The sequence below is a fragment of the Thermobia domestica genome, chromosome 2 (assembly GCF_964235325.1).
Source record: "Thermobia domestica chromosome 2, izTheDome1.hap1.1, whole genome shotgun sequence".
Lineage (NCBI taxonomy): Eukaryota > Metazoa > Arthropoda > Insecta > Zygentoma > Lepismatidae > Thermobia > Thermobia domestica.
The window spans coordinates 79,810,586-79,826,568 of record NC_137455.1 but is presented as its reverse complement, the minus strand read 5'-3'; positions in this window follow the sequence as shown (position 1 = coordinate 79,826,568).

Below are 15,983 nucleotides of genomic sequence, written 5' to 3'. Positions count from 1 at the left end.
AAATTCTACGTACAGTACGTTAGTCCACAAATACAAAATGAAGTTTTAGAAATTTGTGGAGACTTAATAAGAAATAAGTTGGTATCTGAAACTAGTAAGTCACAGTGCTTTAGTATTATTGCAGATGAGACTATGGATATAGGGGGGACTGAACAACTTTCATTATGTGCTCGGTATGTAAATACTGTCTCATGCTGCGAGAAGATTTTTTGGGATTTGTTCCGAATTACGATTTTACGGGAAAGGGCATTGCAAAAGCAATAATTGAACAATGTGCGAAAATGGGTCTTGATATGAACAATCTCGTAGGCCAAGGCTATGACGGTGCAGCTTCCATGGCTGGCAAAGTGAACGGAGTACAGTTAAATGTAAGAGAAATGTATCCCAAAGCTATTTTTATGCATTGTGCAAATCACCGATTAAATCTAGCACTTTCCTCTGCCATGACTGTCCCACATATTAGAAACTGCTTAGGTACCATGAAAGACATCTGTGATTTGTTCCGAAATAATAATTTTTCTGTGAATACGCTTAAACATTACATACAAGAATTAATACCAGAAAGCAATTAGTCGGGTTGTGACACGAGATTTGTTGAGCGCCATGATGCTGTCATAGTTTTTGTTGAACTAATTGAGCCAATTGTTGCGACTTTACAATCTATTGCTGCAAGTGAGAAAATAACATCCCACATCTTAAAACAACTACAAAATTTAAGAACCGAGAATTTGGAAGCGGCATTCAGCGATATCTTTCAACAAGCATTCCGCATCATGAAAAATCTTTTCGACAGTGAAATAAAAATTCCACGTTTAGCAAGTAAACAAACCAAGCGAGAGAATTATCCGTCAGAAACGCCGAAGCAATACTTCAGAATAGCTGTTTTCATACCTTGTATTGATGACTTAATTTCCAATCTTACATCACGTTTAGAGCAGAATAAGGATACGTTGGTTGCTTTCCAGGTTTTACTGCGCAAAAACTTAAAATCAACTGCAGGTGATATAGTAAAAAAATTGAGCGTATACTTACGTGAAAATATAAGTGAAACGCAAATAATGGCAGACTACATGTTGTGGTGTCAGAAGTGGAAGTGTGTTGAAAAGGACGTCATTCCCTAGGATGCTGTTTCAGCTTTAGCTTCCTGTAATGTTGATTTGTATCCAACAATCCACCAACTTTTGAAAGTTTTGTCCACCCTACCTCTTTCTACAGCCAGTGCGGAGAGATCGTTTTCTACACTGAAACGCCTTAAAACTTTTTTGAGAAACCGAACTGGGAACGAGCGATTAACCAATCTTGCAATGTTATCGGTTCATTGGGACTAGTGGTGGGCACAAAAACCGGTTTTTCGGTTTTCGGTTTTTAGAAAAACCGGTTCGGTTTTCTCCAAAACTGGTTCGGTTTTTACCTGGTCCGGTTTCGGTTTTCTTCAAAACCGATTCTGTTTTTTTTTTCAAAATTTGTTCTATTTCTGACCAGAATGGTCTTTGTTTGTTCTCCAGAAACCGAATCCATTTCCACAGAAATAGTTTTATGTGTTTTCGAAACGTTTTCGCCGAAACCAGTTTCGGTGAAAAACCGAACCGGTTTTGGAGAAAACCGAAATGTCGGTTTTTCGGTTTTCGGTTTTTATAGAAACCGGTTTTCGGTTCTTATAAAAACCGGTTTTCGGTTTCTATAAAACCGGTTTTGCCCATCCCTAATTGGGACCAGGATATTGATCCGGAAGAAGTTATAAATGTAATGGCCAAACGTAGCAGACGATTAAATTTAATACTCTAGTGTCAGTGTGTCGATAATTGTAAATATTGTACATAAACTTATTTGCTAAGTGGAAAAAAGAAGTAACAGCATTTAATTTGTATAAAAAAAATTGAAGATCTGCATTGCAGAAATTATTGAAGACTTCATGCTAAGTTAGATACGTTTCAGATCTTTTAAAAATTTGTTATTTTGGATATTTATTAATATTTTTCTATAAACTTATAACAAACACTTCATTCTTGAAACTATAGGCTCTGCTGAGGGCTGAATTATACATATACAGTATATATATATATATATATATATATATATATATATATATATATATATATATATATATATATAAAATGTGTGGTGTGTGTGTGTACTGTGTGGATCCCCCAAAAGAAAATCCTGGATACGTGCCTGCCTTGTTGAGATTATTCTATCCATGAAACCATCTCTCTGAGGGGTAAAAGTGGATCTGAAAAGGTAGGGGTACGCATGACGTCACGCCATCCCCCGTGCCTATCTTTGCCCATTGTAATTTTTAGGAAGTGGAGGGATGTCATAGATATCTTTTGAAAGTGGGGAACGATGTCCCCCCGTGTACCCCTCACTTTTACCCGTAATCTATCTACCAAATACATTAACATCAACAGAGAGAAACACAACTTAAGATCCGCAATACTAACTTAGGAGTATATCAAAATGCTGTTTTAGTTTAATGTTTGTTCATTACAAAAGACAGCCGTGGCGACCCAGCAATCAGGTTAGCTAACATACCTTCACCCGCCTTGAAAAGTTGCTACCAACAAAGACTCACCACATATATGAATTAGTTTGTGAATTATTTAAAAAAAATAACTTAAATAGTTCAGGGAAATATATTCATGTTGTTTTAGTTATGAAAGACAGCCGTGGTGGTCGCTATAAAAGGAAAGTCACACTACCAGGTTGTCCGGCAGGCCAGTCCACCCCTGATCCCGATACTATGAAAATAGGTTATTTTTGGTTTAACTCTCCTTTTCAACATCAAGAATATGTTACAACATAATATTTAGGAATAGGGTGCATGGTGCGTATCTGCTACTTTGTAACGAAGGTACACTTCTACTCTGGAACGGCATTCGTTAAAAAATAACAACTTATATTTGCAGAGGAGTAAGATGTGAAGGGTTTTATTTTGACATTTTTTAAGCAGAAAAAATCCTACAGTATCTAACAATTTTGCATGAAAACATATCTTGCTATTTTTTTTAAATAAAGTTGTTTTCAGTGATTATTATAACACAAAATGATGCATAAGAGGATTCATAATAAGTCTATTGAGTATAAGGGTCGTAACAGTTCTCCGTTCTAACGAGTCCAAAATGTCTATCGGTTTTAATGGATCATACGAGTCAAACGGTCCAAACGAGTAATAAGAGTCAAACTATTCTGAGCTCGCATTCGACCGGGTAAAATAATGCACCGGGTAACAAGTGGGTGAGCGAATACCGGTTTACTGGAAAATTTAGAGCACTACTCTGGAACGCCCTAGATAACTCGTCCTGAAATGCTGTTCAGCACCGCCGTCATATTCATGTGAATCGATGCAATTCAAAGGTGCTCAGTGAAAGAGCGTCTACCTCTCCTGTGTGGAGTAACTAGGTTCGATCCCAGCTCTCGCCAAATGAACTTTATGGTGGACAAACACCATGTGCATGGTTTTTCTCGAGATGCTTCCGTTTTCTTCCACTTCCTTCATTCCGCCATTGTCATCCATCTCATCACCATGATAGCTTTGGTGCATAATCATAGAATGTTAATCTAAAGAAGAAGCTCTCCTCTTGAGGACAGATTTAAGCTTAGAAAAGTTTTATTAACAGGTTGTTAAATGATAAACTATTGAATCTACCCATGTCTTTAAGAATACGGACACTATCACTGGTTTCCATCTTCCAAAGACTTAAAAATACCGTACTGAAATCAGGAGCGAAAATGATTAAACATATTAGCATACGCAGAATTTAATCAAGGACCAGGTTTAAGCACCCACCTCATGTCCTTTAAGAAAACTCAAGATTTTAATATAGTAGCTAAATATATTGAAATGTTTTATAGGTAGTTAAATAACGGTCCGGGTGTCTTTTTTTCCCTTCGCCAATTTTACTGAAAAATTCTAGATACAATGTCTTGAAATTACTAAGACTAATTCAATAGTGTCTTTTTCTCTTAAGTGACCTAATGAAGGAGATAGGTGTTTTGCACAGTGCCCCTTCTAGCTCATGGCAGCATCAAGAGCACTAGTGAGGTTTAGGTTAGATTTGTAGGAAATCCTCAGCTCACAGCAGCTTCGCGAGGGTTTTAGTTGTAGTTAGAATCCCTAGTTCAGTGGACATAGGGTTTAGGTAAAGGTGTACCCCTAGTCCAGTGCGACCTCGGAGCAGGTATAGGTTATTTGATGTGCGGTCAGACTGATGCCTGGTTCCTCCGCGGTCCCTCTTTTATGTGTTCTTTTCGAGTGGCTCGTCTTCTTTCGGTTTGCCTCGTGTGGTCCGTCTCCTTTCGGTTTCCTTTGTGTCTTCCTCTTTAGTGTATCGTCTGCTTGTTTGTCAATATCAGCACGTGTCGTTATGAACATGTGCTTGTGTAGTGATGTGGGGATCCTTACACCTCCCACACAGAAAAAATGATCTGCAAGATTACTTAAAAAAATGCATTTGTCATGAATGGAAGTTAGTTTCACTAAAACACTGATACACTTGAAAACACTGTTACAGACACTGCAAAACACGATAAAATCACAAAACATTTGACATCCACAAAACTGGTTATAATACTATGTTTCTGCCCCAGCTAACCAGAATCAAATTGTTACTATCACATCCCTCAGAGCGGGCAGAAAGTGTCATAACTGTAATTAATAAATGTGCACTAGTTCACTAATGGTAGGTATTGGTCGAGTTTTTGGTTTACTAAAATTAATAACTATGTTGATGTCACATTCGGTATTTTCAGCCTGAATTATCTTATTATCAATTTCAACAGCAGACCCCGGTGAGGTAAGTCTCTCCAATGGTAACGATATGTCTAGACGATTTGTTAAGCTTTTGTCTTTACAACGGGACTTATTGAAGATGAGGCACAAATAGGTTATTGTTATGATAAGAAAAGAATTAAGAAAAGGAAAATGACCGGAATTAAAATCTTGAAAATTTTCTTTAGAAAAGAAGAAAATAGAAAACGTGAACTTTTGGTCACTCTGTATAAGGTTGCCAGAAGCCTGATTTCATGAACACTCTGTATAAGAAAAAAGTGACGTAATAAGCAATCCTGTAAAACGTATTGAAGAATTGACGTTAGAAACGAGAAAGTATTGTATTTCCACCTTGCATGGATTAACGACTTTTGGAACTAAAAAAAGAAAGAGAATAAAGTGTTGAGTTTGCATATTGCTAGTTGAACGGAAATACTGATGCAGCGAAATTAAAAACAAAGTGAGATGAATTGTGTATGTAAATTAAGGGACAGACTACTAAATATTTTTCAAAAGCTAACAATTTTTCTTTTGCCCGGTTTTAGTAAGTGAAATGAGATAATGAAATGTAACTTACCACAATAATAGATAATTTTATTCTATTCCTGAAACTACAAACTGGAAGAATTTTCAATGTTGCCATCCATAAAAATTACAGTGTGACCAGTATTTGAATTGCCCAAAAATCTAGGTTAAGGCAGTGTCTAGAGAAATGAACTCAACGATAATTGATGACTTATCATGCTGATTTTGTTACTTGTTAACTACTTTTTAAATACTATTTGTATTTAATTTGTAATAGCTTATTTATTTCGGAATAATTTATGAAAGTTATTACAAAATACAAATGGTATTTAAAAAGTAGTTAACAAGGAACAAAGACAGAATGGCAACACTGAAATTCTTCCAGTTTGTAGTTTCAGAAATAGAATAAGATTATCTATTGTTGTGGTAAGTTACATTTCATTATCTCATTTCACTTACGAAAAACGGGCAAAAGAAAAATTGTTAGCTTTGAAAAATATTTAGTAGTCTGCCCCCTTAAAGAAATGCGATTATTCGGTGTTAGTGCAGCTTCTCTGTTGTTGTCTTTCTTCTTTTTCATTTCTTCTGCTCTTGCTCCATCTTCTGCTGCTGGTAAGTAGTTGTAATTTTGTTGTATTCCTCCTCTATTTGTCCCATGTGGAAGTCCGTGCTGACAAAATGATGTTTATTCGGTATAGAATGGTTTTAAACTATCTATCGAGATATCCTGTATTCTGTTCCTAAATCCGGAAGGTAATTCGACTCTGTACAAATTTGGATTAAGTTTCTGGTTTATTTCTGCCAGTCCTTCGTAGTGAGTAGTAAAATGTTCGGGTAGACCATGCTTTCTTGTAGGGAAATACACTAAAACAAGATCTCCTGGTCTGTAAGATGTCTGTTTATGACGTTTGTCATAAAACTTCTTTTGTTTAATGTATGCCTGCTCTAGGTTGGTTTGCACCTTTCTAATTGATGTCAATTTTTCCTTGTCAACTTGTATGTTTTGTTTAGACCCAAACGTGCATTCCGTTGGAATCCTAGGTTCATATCCAAATAATAAAAAGCTCGATGAGAATTTGGCCCCACATTGTATATAAGTGTTAATGCTGAAAATATCGTGTAATAACCATTTTTCCTAGTCAGTATGATGCTCTTGTATGGAAAAATTTGAGACAATTCTGTATAATTTTGTAGGTTTACTCTACCAATCCAATCGAAGCGTGATTATATGCTGGGAAGTATTTATAGGTGAAATCGTACTTCTGCGTAAGATGTAGACGAGCGGCTCCATGTACTGGATTTAAGTCCAAATATAATGTCGTAAATGGTCCGCAGTTTAGAATGATGTCATGTTCTAAAAATTTCTCTATGTTTTCGACATTTATTGCGTCCACTGTTTTTGCGACATCATAATGCGTAGCTAATGCTGTAGCTACTAATATATATTTATTTCGTCCTTCTTTGCTTGGGAATAGCCCAAGTTCGTCATACATCCAAGTTGTTGCTGTCTCCTACAGGGTGATGCAATAGCTCGGCCTGTTTCTTCTCTGGTAGCTGTTTTAATCTCCGACAATCTGGGCACGTGCGTATTTTATAACCAAGATAATTCTTTAGATACAACATATAGAATTTCTTCATAGCGGTTTTATAAGATTTTGTAAACCCAAAGTAGAGACCGGTTGCTTGCCTGTGAAAAGTTGTAAATCACAAGTTGGCTAAAGACTTGGGTATACATAAAAAATGTAATAGTCCATAATCGGGATGATTTTGTTTTCTATATAGTATGCCGTTTTAAGACAAAAAATCTTGCCGATCTAACTGTGGAAATTCTGTCCGGTTCCTTTCCCTCTAAGACAGAGATTACATCTTTGGAATTCTCGTCTTTACGTTGTTCCTTTGCTATATTTGGCAAAAGATCGTTATTTTCTACTTGTAAAATATTGACTTGAAGACTGTTGGATCTAAAGGCATGATAATCTTCACTTTTTATTCACTATTGTCTTTATTCTCTTCCTTTATGATGTCTTTTGTTTGTTCAAGTCTACTAATGATATCGGCTGGTGTTTAGATCCTGGCAAATACTGTATGTTGAAATCATAGTCGTCCAGGAATAATTTGTATCTCGTATACTTCCCAAATTTATCTGGTTGTGTATTTAATGTGGCTAAGCATTTGGCGTCCACATAGAGATTAAATTGTCTATTTAGTAGAAACTAACGAAATTTTCGTAAAGTATATATAAGAGCACATAATTCTTTCTGCCAAATACTAGCCATCTGTTTAGTTTTCGTTACTCTCCTACTACAGTAAGCGAATACTTTTTCTGTGTCAGTTTTTGGGTCTTAACAAGTGATAATTCCTCCTGCATGTATCTGGTTGGAGTCAGTATGCACGCGTATTTCTAGGGAATCGTCAAAATCAGAGAGAGGAGGAGCTTGTAGTATATCTTACTTCAATTGTTCAAAGAGATTATCATGTTCTTTTGTCCATTTAAATTTAGATTTAGGAATTGCCAATTGTTGAGATGGTTCAATTTTCTCTGACGTCCTTAATATGTGCTCTAAGATATGAACATAGCTCAATAAAACTTTTGAGAATACGTTTTGTAGTTGGCTTTTTAAAATTTCTTAGTTTGCTAGCTATTTTTGATTATATTTTAATGTAGTCTCCACTGACGAGATATCCTAATACGTTAAGTTCGTGGTAACACAAGTACGTTTTCTTAGATGCACGAAAATTGTGTTTTACAAGTTTCTTGAATAGAAGTTCCAAATCTTGTAATTGCTGTTGGAAGTCGTAACTCCCGCAAACGATATCTTCGGCAAAACTGGTAATCCTATTGGGTAGTCCTGCAAGAATATTCTTGTGGCGACAGACAACGATTGTGAACTCATCCTGTGTCCCTTGACGAATCTCAAAAATTCATACGCCTTTCTCGTGTGGTTTACTTCGAAAGTCGTGTATTTTCGGCTTTTAGGGTCAAGCAAAATTTGGAAATAGCTAGCCGATAAGTCCAAGCTGCTTATTAGAGTTTTCCCTTAAGCGAGCTTAAAACGTCTTCTGTAGATTGGAAAGGTACTGAAAGATAATTAGTATAACTGTTACATTTATACAGGTTAAGGACAATCCGAAATTCTTGTGTGTTTGGTTTACGCAGAACCAAAAGTGGAGAACTGAAATCACTATTGTCTGTAGGTCTAATTATTTTTGCGTTAAGGAGTTCTTGAATTTCTTTGTCTATCTGGTCCCGCATATGAAGTGGAATTGTTGGGGAACGATTATGAAATACAGCTGACTTAGAAATTCCAATCTTATGAACATATTCCCTAAAATATCCAATATCATCAGGGACATATGAAAAACCGTACCTATACTTGAACAGTAATTCATAAATTGCCTGTTTTTGAGTTTTGTTTAAGTTGGAATTGACATCAAAGAGCTCTTAAATTTTTTCCGTGTATTTTAATCGTTCTGCAATCTCTTCTTTTGTTGTAAATTGGTACGCTTTTTGTAGAGAAATTGGTGTTTCTACAGGATTAAAAGAAATTTATTGACCTTCCTCAAGAACCGACACTGATGTATTCTTCTTCAAAGTTATGCTCTGGCTATTGGGATTCGAGATTAAAATTATCATTTAGTTGAAGTCAAATTTCTGGTCAAGAACATGTAATGTATATCTCTCGAGTATTCCAGGAGGCAATAACACATACGAAAATTCTGTGTCATCTATTATTTTCTTTCCTGCCACTGGAATGAATGTATGCAAGCGGGGAGGAATTATTATGTTTTAGCCAGGTATAAACAGTCTTCTGAGGTTCCATTATAACTCGAGTTGTAAGAGCTGATAATGTGTCTTCCTTGTTCTCAGCTGGTAGTTGAGGCTTCCGAGGATGTTTAAAAAAGAAATATTCTTGTTCAAGTCTATGGTGGCATAAGTACGTTGGAGGAAATCAATTCCAAAAATGATTAGCACTGTCCTATCAACTATCCGAAAGTAATGACTAAATGTTTGTCCTATTTTAAATGTTATTAGTGCTATTTGTTTTAAATAAATATTTCTTCCTGAAATTCTTTTCAACACTGTTTGGAATGAAATTAAATCCGTTCCAGATGTTATGGTGTCTAAAGGCCAAATTGAACTTGTGCTTCCTGTATCGATTATTGCATTTTGGGTTCCTGATTTGGTTTTAATTGTTAGATTTTATATATTAGTTTCGTCTTCTAAAGTGATGTTTTCGCGCCGATGTGCCAAATTTTCTGACTGTTTTTCTGTTGCAGGAATTTCGTAATTTATGTCATTATAACTGCCGTTTTCTACTTTTTGTTCTCGTAATTCGGACAATGTTGTTTGTCGGTCTCCTTGTCAAGGGGCGGCCTTACGCGTTTTTTTTACGTTTATAACATGTGGAAGCTCCATGTCCCTGTTTCCTACATACAGAACAGACTAATATCTGGTTCTCCGTTGGTGTAGCCTGTTGACTGTTCTGGGAGTGTCCCTGTCTTTTCTTTCCTTTATTATTGTTATATTGGTTGTTCCTCTTTCTAAATCCTTGTTGGCTTTTATGGTTTGACCGTGTTATCACTAATAATAACTCTGCCATTTTATTTGCTAAGGTAGATAAGTTAGGTTGAGGAGGATTTTGTTCATGGTGGGGAACGGTCTTCAATTCTTGGCTAATATTATGATGTTTTTATGGGTTAGGCACTGATGGTTGAGACGACTTTAAAGATATGTTAGATTGATATGTGTTAAATTGTTGCTGAGATATAGGTACATAAGTGTGCATTGGATGCATGGCAGGTTGCGTTTGTATAGGATAAGTATAATGGTATGGTTGATGAATAGGATACGTCATTTTTTGGTTCATTTGCTAATATGTATATGATGGATTCTGTGGATTAGGTATAGGGCTTTGGCCTATGACGTATGCAATGTCTGTGATAACTCTGCATGATCTTTTTCGCAAAAGGTCATTGGCGGCTTCTAAGGTTTTCAGCTTTGTAAAGCGTCTACTATTTCAAATCTTTGGAATGCAATTTTGTTGAGAAAATCTATTTGTCATCCTAAATAAAAGTGGTGAATCTTCTGCTCTTCTGACGCGTCCGGTATTAATTGCACGAAGTTTACGTAAAAAAATACAAATCTATGGGTCCATCTGTTCCCTCTTGGACTTGGAATAATTCCTGTTCCGCCTTGTATGATAGAATCTTCAGCCTCCTCAGTGCAACTAATTTAGATTTTATATTTTCATATGATAATGTTCCGAATTGGTTCTGGTTTTTAAGTTGCAATGCAAGATCTAATGCTGTATCCTGTAAGTATACTGGTAAAATTTCCTTCTTTTTGGCTGGGGACCATTACTTCATGGTTGCCATGTGATCGAACAACATGAAAAATCTGTCTGGGTCCTCATACACGTGTCCTGAATATTTCGTAAGATGAGGCATGATAAAAGACACATTAGATGCACTCTCTGTCATTAAAGTTTATATTATTTTGTCCTGATCTATATGTCCGTTTACCAGATCTCGTTTCTGTCATAAAATCGCGCTCAAGAAAGGTGAAAAAGAAAGGAACGAGAAGAAATATAGAACTTAGAAAAATTTTGGTACTGACCTAATTAATTTTGTGCCTATTAAAAAGTTAATAAAAAGAGCGTCTCGTACAAAACTTCTGCGCCTATCACCATGAAATGTTTTATAGGTAGTCAAATAACGGTCCGGGTGTCTTTTTCCCTTTACCAATTTTATTACAAAATTCTAGATACAATGTGTTCTACTAAAACTAATTCAATAGTGTCATTTTCTCCTAAGTGACCTGATGAAGGAGATAGGTGTTTTGCAGAGCGCCCCTTCTAGCTCAGGGCAGCATCCAGAGCACTAGGAAGGTTTAGGCTAGACTTGTAGAAAACCCCACTATCTCATAGCAGCTTCGCGAGGTTTTTAGTTGTAGTTAGGATCCCCAGTCCAGTTGCGACATAGGGTTTAGATAAAGGTGTACCCCTAGTTTAGTGCGACCTCGGAGCAGGTGTAGGTTTTGATCAGCGGTCAGACTGATGCCTGGTTCCTCCGTGGTCTCTCTTCGGATGGCTCGTCTTCTTTCGGTTTCCATCGTGTCGTCCGTCTTCTTTCGGTTTCCTTCGTGTCTTCTCTTTAATGTATCATCTGCTTGTTTGTAAATATCAGCACGTGTCGTTATGAATATTTGCTTGTGTAGGGGGGATCCTTACAATATACCATATTTTCCGTAATGGTTTTAAACACAAACTATTTGGTGAGCAAAACAATATATTCACATTACATGTGACAGTTTCGCCAAGTAAACGTTGGCTTCATCAGACACTCTCTGAATCTTGAATGTCTGATAAAGCCAGTGTTAATTGGCAAAACTGTCACACACACGTAGTTTTTTAATGTGAAAATATTGTTTTGCTCAACAGATAGTTTGTGTTTAATTATATACCAAGCAAAGCTTCTACTTATGGAACATTTCTTGCTCAATTGGGTTTATGACTCAAAATCCCCTTATGTACATCACTAATCAAATATATCAAAATAAAAATCAACAGAAAGTGGAACAAATAATTGCTAACATTAGTATCTTTGGGCTCAGAATAATAATATCAATTTTAGTATCAGTCGATAGTTATGGAAATATTGACACCAGTATTTTCGACATCTATCGAAATAAACATTTACAACTGGACTTACAGATTCTAGCAAATATGTCTCGTCCCGTGAATGTTCTATATCAATACTTTTTGTTTGTTAATTATGTTTCTTTGCATTATTTTATATAAATAATGCAAAGGGGCAATAATGCGGGTAATTTTCTAATATGATTTCCCTTAAATGTATCTTACTGTGTGCATACCACTACTTTCAAGACCAAACTAATCTTTCGTTAAATGCGGAAAAATAAAATCGGGTTACGCCGTATTTTGAAAAGAGTAAAACTGACTATGAATTTAAATATTCTTTTTATTACGAGAAATAAAAATCATACTTTTTTCATACTCTTTTCCTGTGGGTCTCTTGTTCAATCCCAACTCCTGTCAAACGGGTTTCTTGTGGAGAAGCACATATGCGTGAGTTTGATCGAAATTCTTCCGTTTTCTTTCGCTATTTCATTCATTTTCATCACCATCGTCTCTCTTACCTTCGCAACATAATCGTGGAACACCGAACTGAAAAACATCGTATAGGATAAGTGTACATACTATGACCCGACGGGGTTCGATTCTCATCCATTTCTGTTCGGGATGCCATATTTATGATGAGATTTTGAGGTTCAAAGTCTACCTGTTCCAGTTCACGAGACCACTTATGACATTATCGGGATCCGAACCTTGGATCTATTTAGAAATCCTCTTTATAGCATCATTCAATTACAAAAAAAAAATTAATGGGATCCAGTAAGGAACTGGTAACAAAACAAATAACTCCACTCCCACGGTCTTAGGATTCGGGTGTTGTGAATACCAGAGGCATATGTCGTGTACCTACCGTCACTGTTGCGTCAACCTAAATGTAAACTACTTATTACCTGTAAAAGAATACAAGGTGGAACAGACATGCATAATTAACACCAGACGAGTAGCTGGAGATGAAAGTAAACATTTGCACTTCACTGCCCCAAAAATACCTTACCTCGTGACGTCTTACTTTAAGCTGCACACATATTTAGAATTTACTATCCTTCATTCACTAAGAAAGAAAAAATGTAAAATCACACGCTTTGATGCTATTAAATATTACTTTCAGCGAATATTAGAAAAGAAAAGGAAATATTTTGCATAACACTTATATTTTGAATTTAGCTTCCATGAAAATAAAACATTTACAAATAAGCATCAACACAAGACAGATTTGAATTATTATGTAAATTTTCACTTTTAATCATACTGGCCCATTTATTTTAGGAAACGATATCGTTGACGCGCACGATATTCGCGATCGGCGGATGCGGTGATTCGCACGAAGATAAAAGTTCACTCCAGATATTTCACTTCCATTAGGATGCGTAGAACGATACGATTCAATCTGTAACTTGTCAGGAATATCGCATTGTTTCCGTCACATTTCCTTGCTGTTTAACATCATTTACTGATGGATGAAATTATTGCGATTTCTCTAGTTCCATTTCAACATTACGATGCTAGAAACCATTTTGGATTTTGTTTTATAATTTAAACACCAAAATCCTATGCACTTCGATGGTTTTGTTGAGAGCGTATGCTTTATACGCCGAACTCACATGAAGGATATAAACACACTCTGACGCCCCTCTTGATGCGTCACATAGTTGCCAGTTGAGCAGCGTAAGAATACACTACCAAACTGAAATATAGCCCACATAGAACATTAAGTTTTTGCTTCATTGTTTTACTCATAATACATAATGGATAATCCATAAAGTAATTAAAATCATATTGAAGACGCTGATCATCCCAATAAAATATGAAATCAATGGTTATGTACAAAGTTGAATTTTCACATAGGATCTGTCGTCACTGCATGAGTCTATTCTGCGTGGGCGTTCAGCATGAGAGTAGCAAAATTCCTCACCTAATTTGGTCTGACGGGAGGAAGCAAGGCTGTCTGGAAAAGTGAGGCACCTTTTGGGTAACAAAATTCCTGAACTTCGTTCTCCTTCAAATGTTAGCTGGTTGTGTTTTACTTCTAAGAATTGGCGGTGAGAAATACGAGGGTTGATTTAAAAGTTTATGTCTATCCATATCGTTATAATACCTCGCTATGTATAAACTCTGTATCGAGATATCTGTGAAAAGACCACTTTATTTTGTAACCATTGCTTCGAAGGTAGATAGCTCGAGAACTAATGAAGACATTAGAGTCATTCAAAAACGTTTTGCAGATAGGTAGCACACGTAATAAGCATTAAGGGCTGTTCACATATTACGTAAGTCTGCTTCTGAGCAATTTTATCCTCTCGTTTAACCCTTGTCACACTTCGTAATGCAAGGCTGAACCGCTCCCCCTTTGGTACGTAACGCTTCTTGATTTTTGTTTTTTCATCAGTTTTGTTTATTTTGGGAGTTATCACCAGAAAAAAATTTAATGATAAAATTTTTCATTACAAAATGCTTGTATTCTAATAAACCGGTAGTTTCTTCGCCAACAAATCAAAGTATTAGAAAATGGTAGTACCATAATATTATTTTAACCCCATAAGATTGTTTAATTAGCCAGTTTTAATTCTTCGAAATACTGTACTGGGTTTTCCAAGGAGATCGCACCCAACCTCTTAGGTCACCGATGATTAGCAAGAAGGAAGTGCTACAGCAAGGTGCAGGTAAAACTGGATCTGGAGAATTGACCTCTTTCTTGTGGATGCTTCATGTATTTGAAGTTTCCCAGTGTCGACGATACAAATCGTAATATGTGGACAACCTCTTAGATACGTATCACATTTGTTACACTCGCAGATCCCAGTATCCCGGAGAAAATTCCGGAATTAATATTCAAATTTATGCACTGAGAAAAATCCGTTTGCCGAACAGCGGTATATTGTAAAAATAAACGGAATTCTCTTCCTTACCATAGATATCAGTACGGAGAATACGCTATCCGTATGCTACATAGGCACTGGCCTTAGATATTACATCATCTCGTTGCAGGATGTCCGATATCTAACAGTCTTCCTTAAATTACATACATGTTACCTTCGTCAGCTATATGTTATATACGTCCATTTGTATCTGAGATCCTGACCGCCTATATTGTTTCATACGCAAAGTGCGTACAGATGGAACACTTATACAGAAAGTATTATAAAACATGGGTTTTCAGTTATACGTTTCCTGTACGTTAAGTCCAAAAACTACAGGATTTACAAATGTAACATATACAATTTTACGTACGCCACATACATTTTTTTCTCAGTGTGTCTCTCCATTGAATTGAAACAATTTAAAGTTACTTGTTTTCACAACAATACAAGCGAGCGGGAAAAATACAGTGGTGTTTTCACTAATTTGTTTGGCATCTTTCTTTTACTCTTGGTTAGGTCATGCGTGTGTGTGTTTATATCTGGTTATAACAAACGGTTCTGCAAACTCGAAATATTTTAACAATCCGTGCTAGCGAACCGGAGCGAGCCGGCTGAATAGCACCACTGCTTATGTGTTCAAAAATATAAACGTATGAAAGAAAATTTCCATAGTAAGTATTAAGTAAAAATTACCAACGTGTAATATTCAACTCAAGCTATAAGATAAATTCAGTCTGATACACTCAACATGCATACTAACACGTAATGTGTCTTATAATATACGAACATACTCATAATTCTGTAGTAACAGCACATATGTTTAAAAATATCACAGCTAATATGAGTACGTTAAGCCCTCCTCTCATTTCGGTATAGATGAAATTTACCTCTTTATTTGTATTTATAAAAGCTTCATGTAAGTTTTCTTTTACTTTAATTAAAGTATAAGAACGAAAATCCTCCTGATTTATTAATAAAATATATAAAAAGAAAATGCAATTTAGCGAAGAGTATATAAAATACAAGGTGACAGAAAAAGAGAACCTTATGAGGAGAATGTCTGGTATCACTGAATAACGGTATACGGAGTAACATAAATCTTGTCATTTGTTGAAGTGAAATTAATTCTCTTAGTTTAACGTAGAACGGTATGCCCTTAAAGCTAGTTGGTACAAA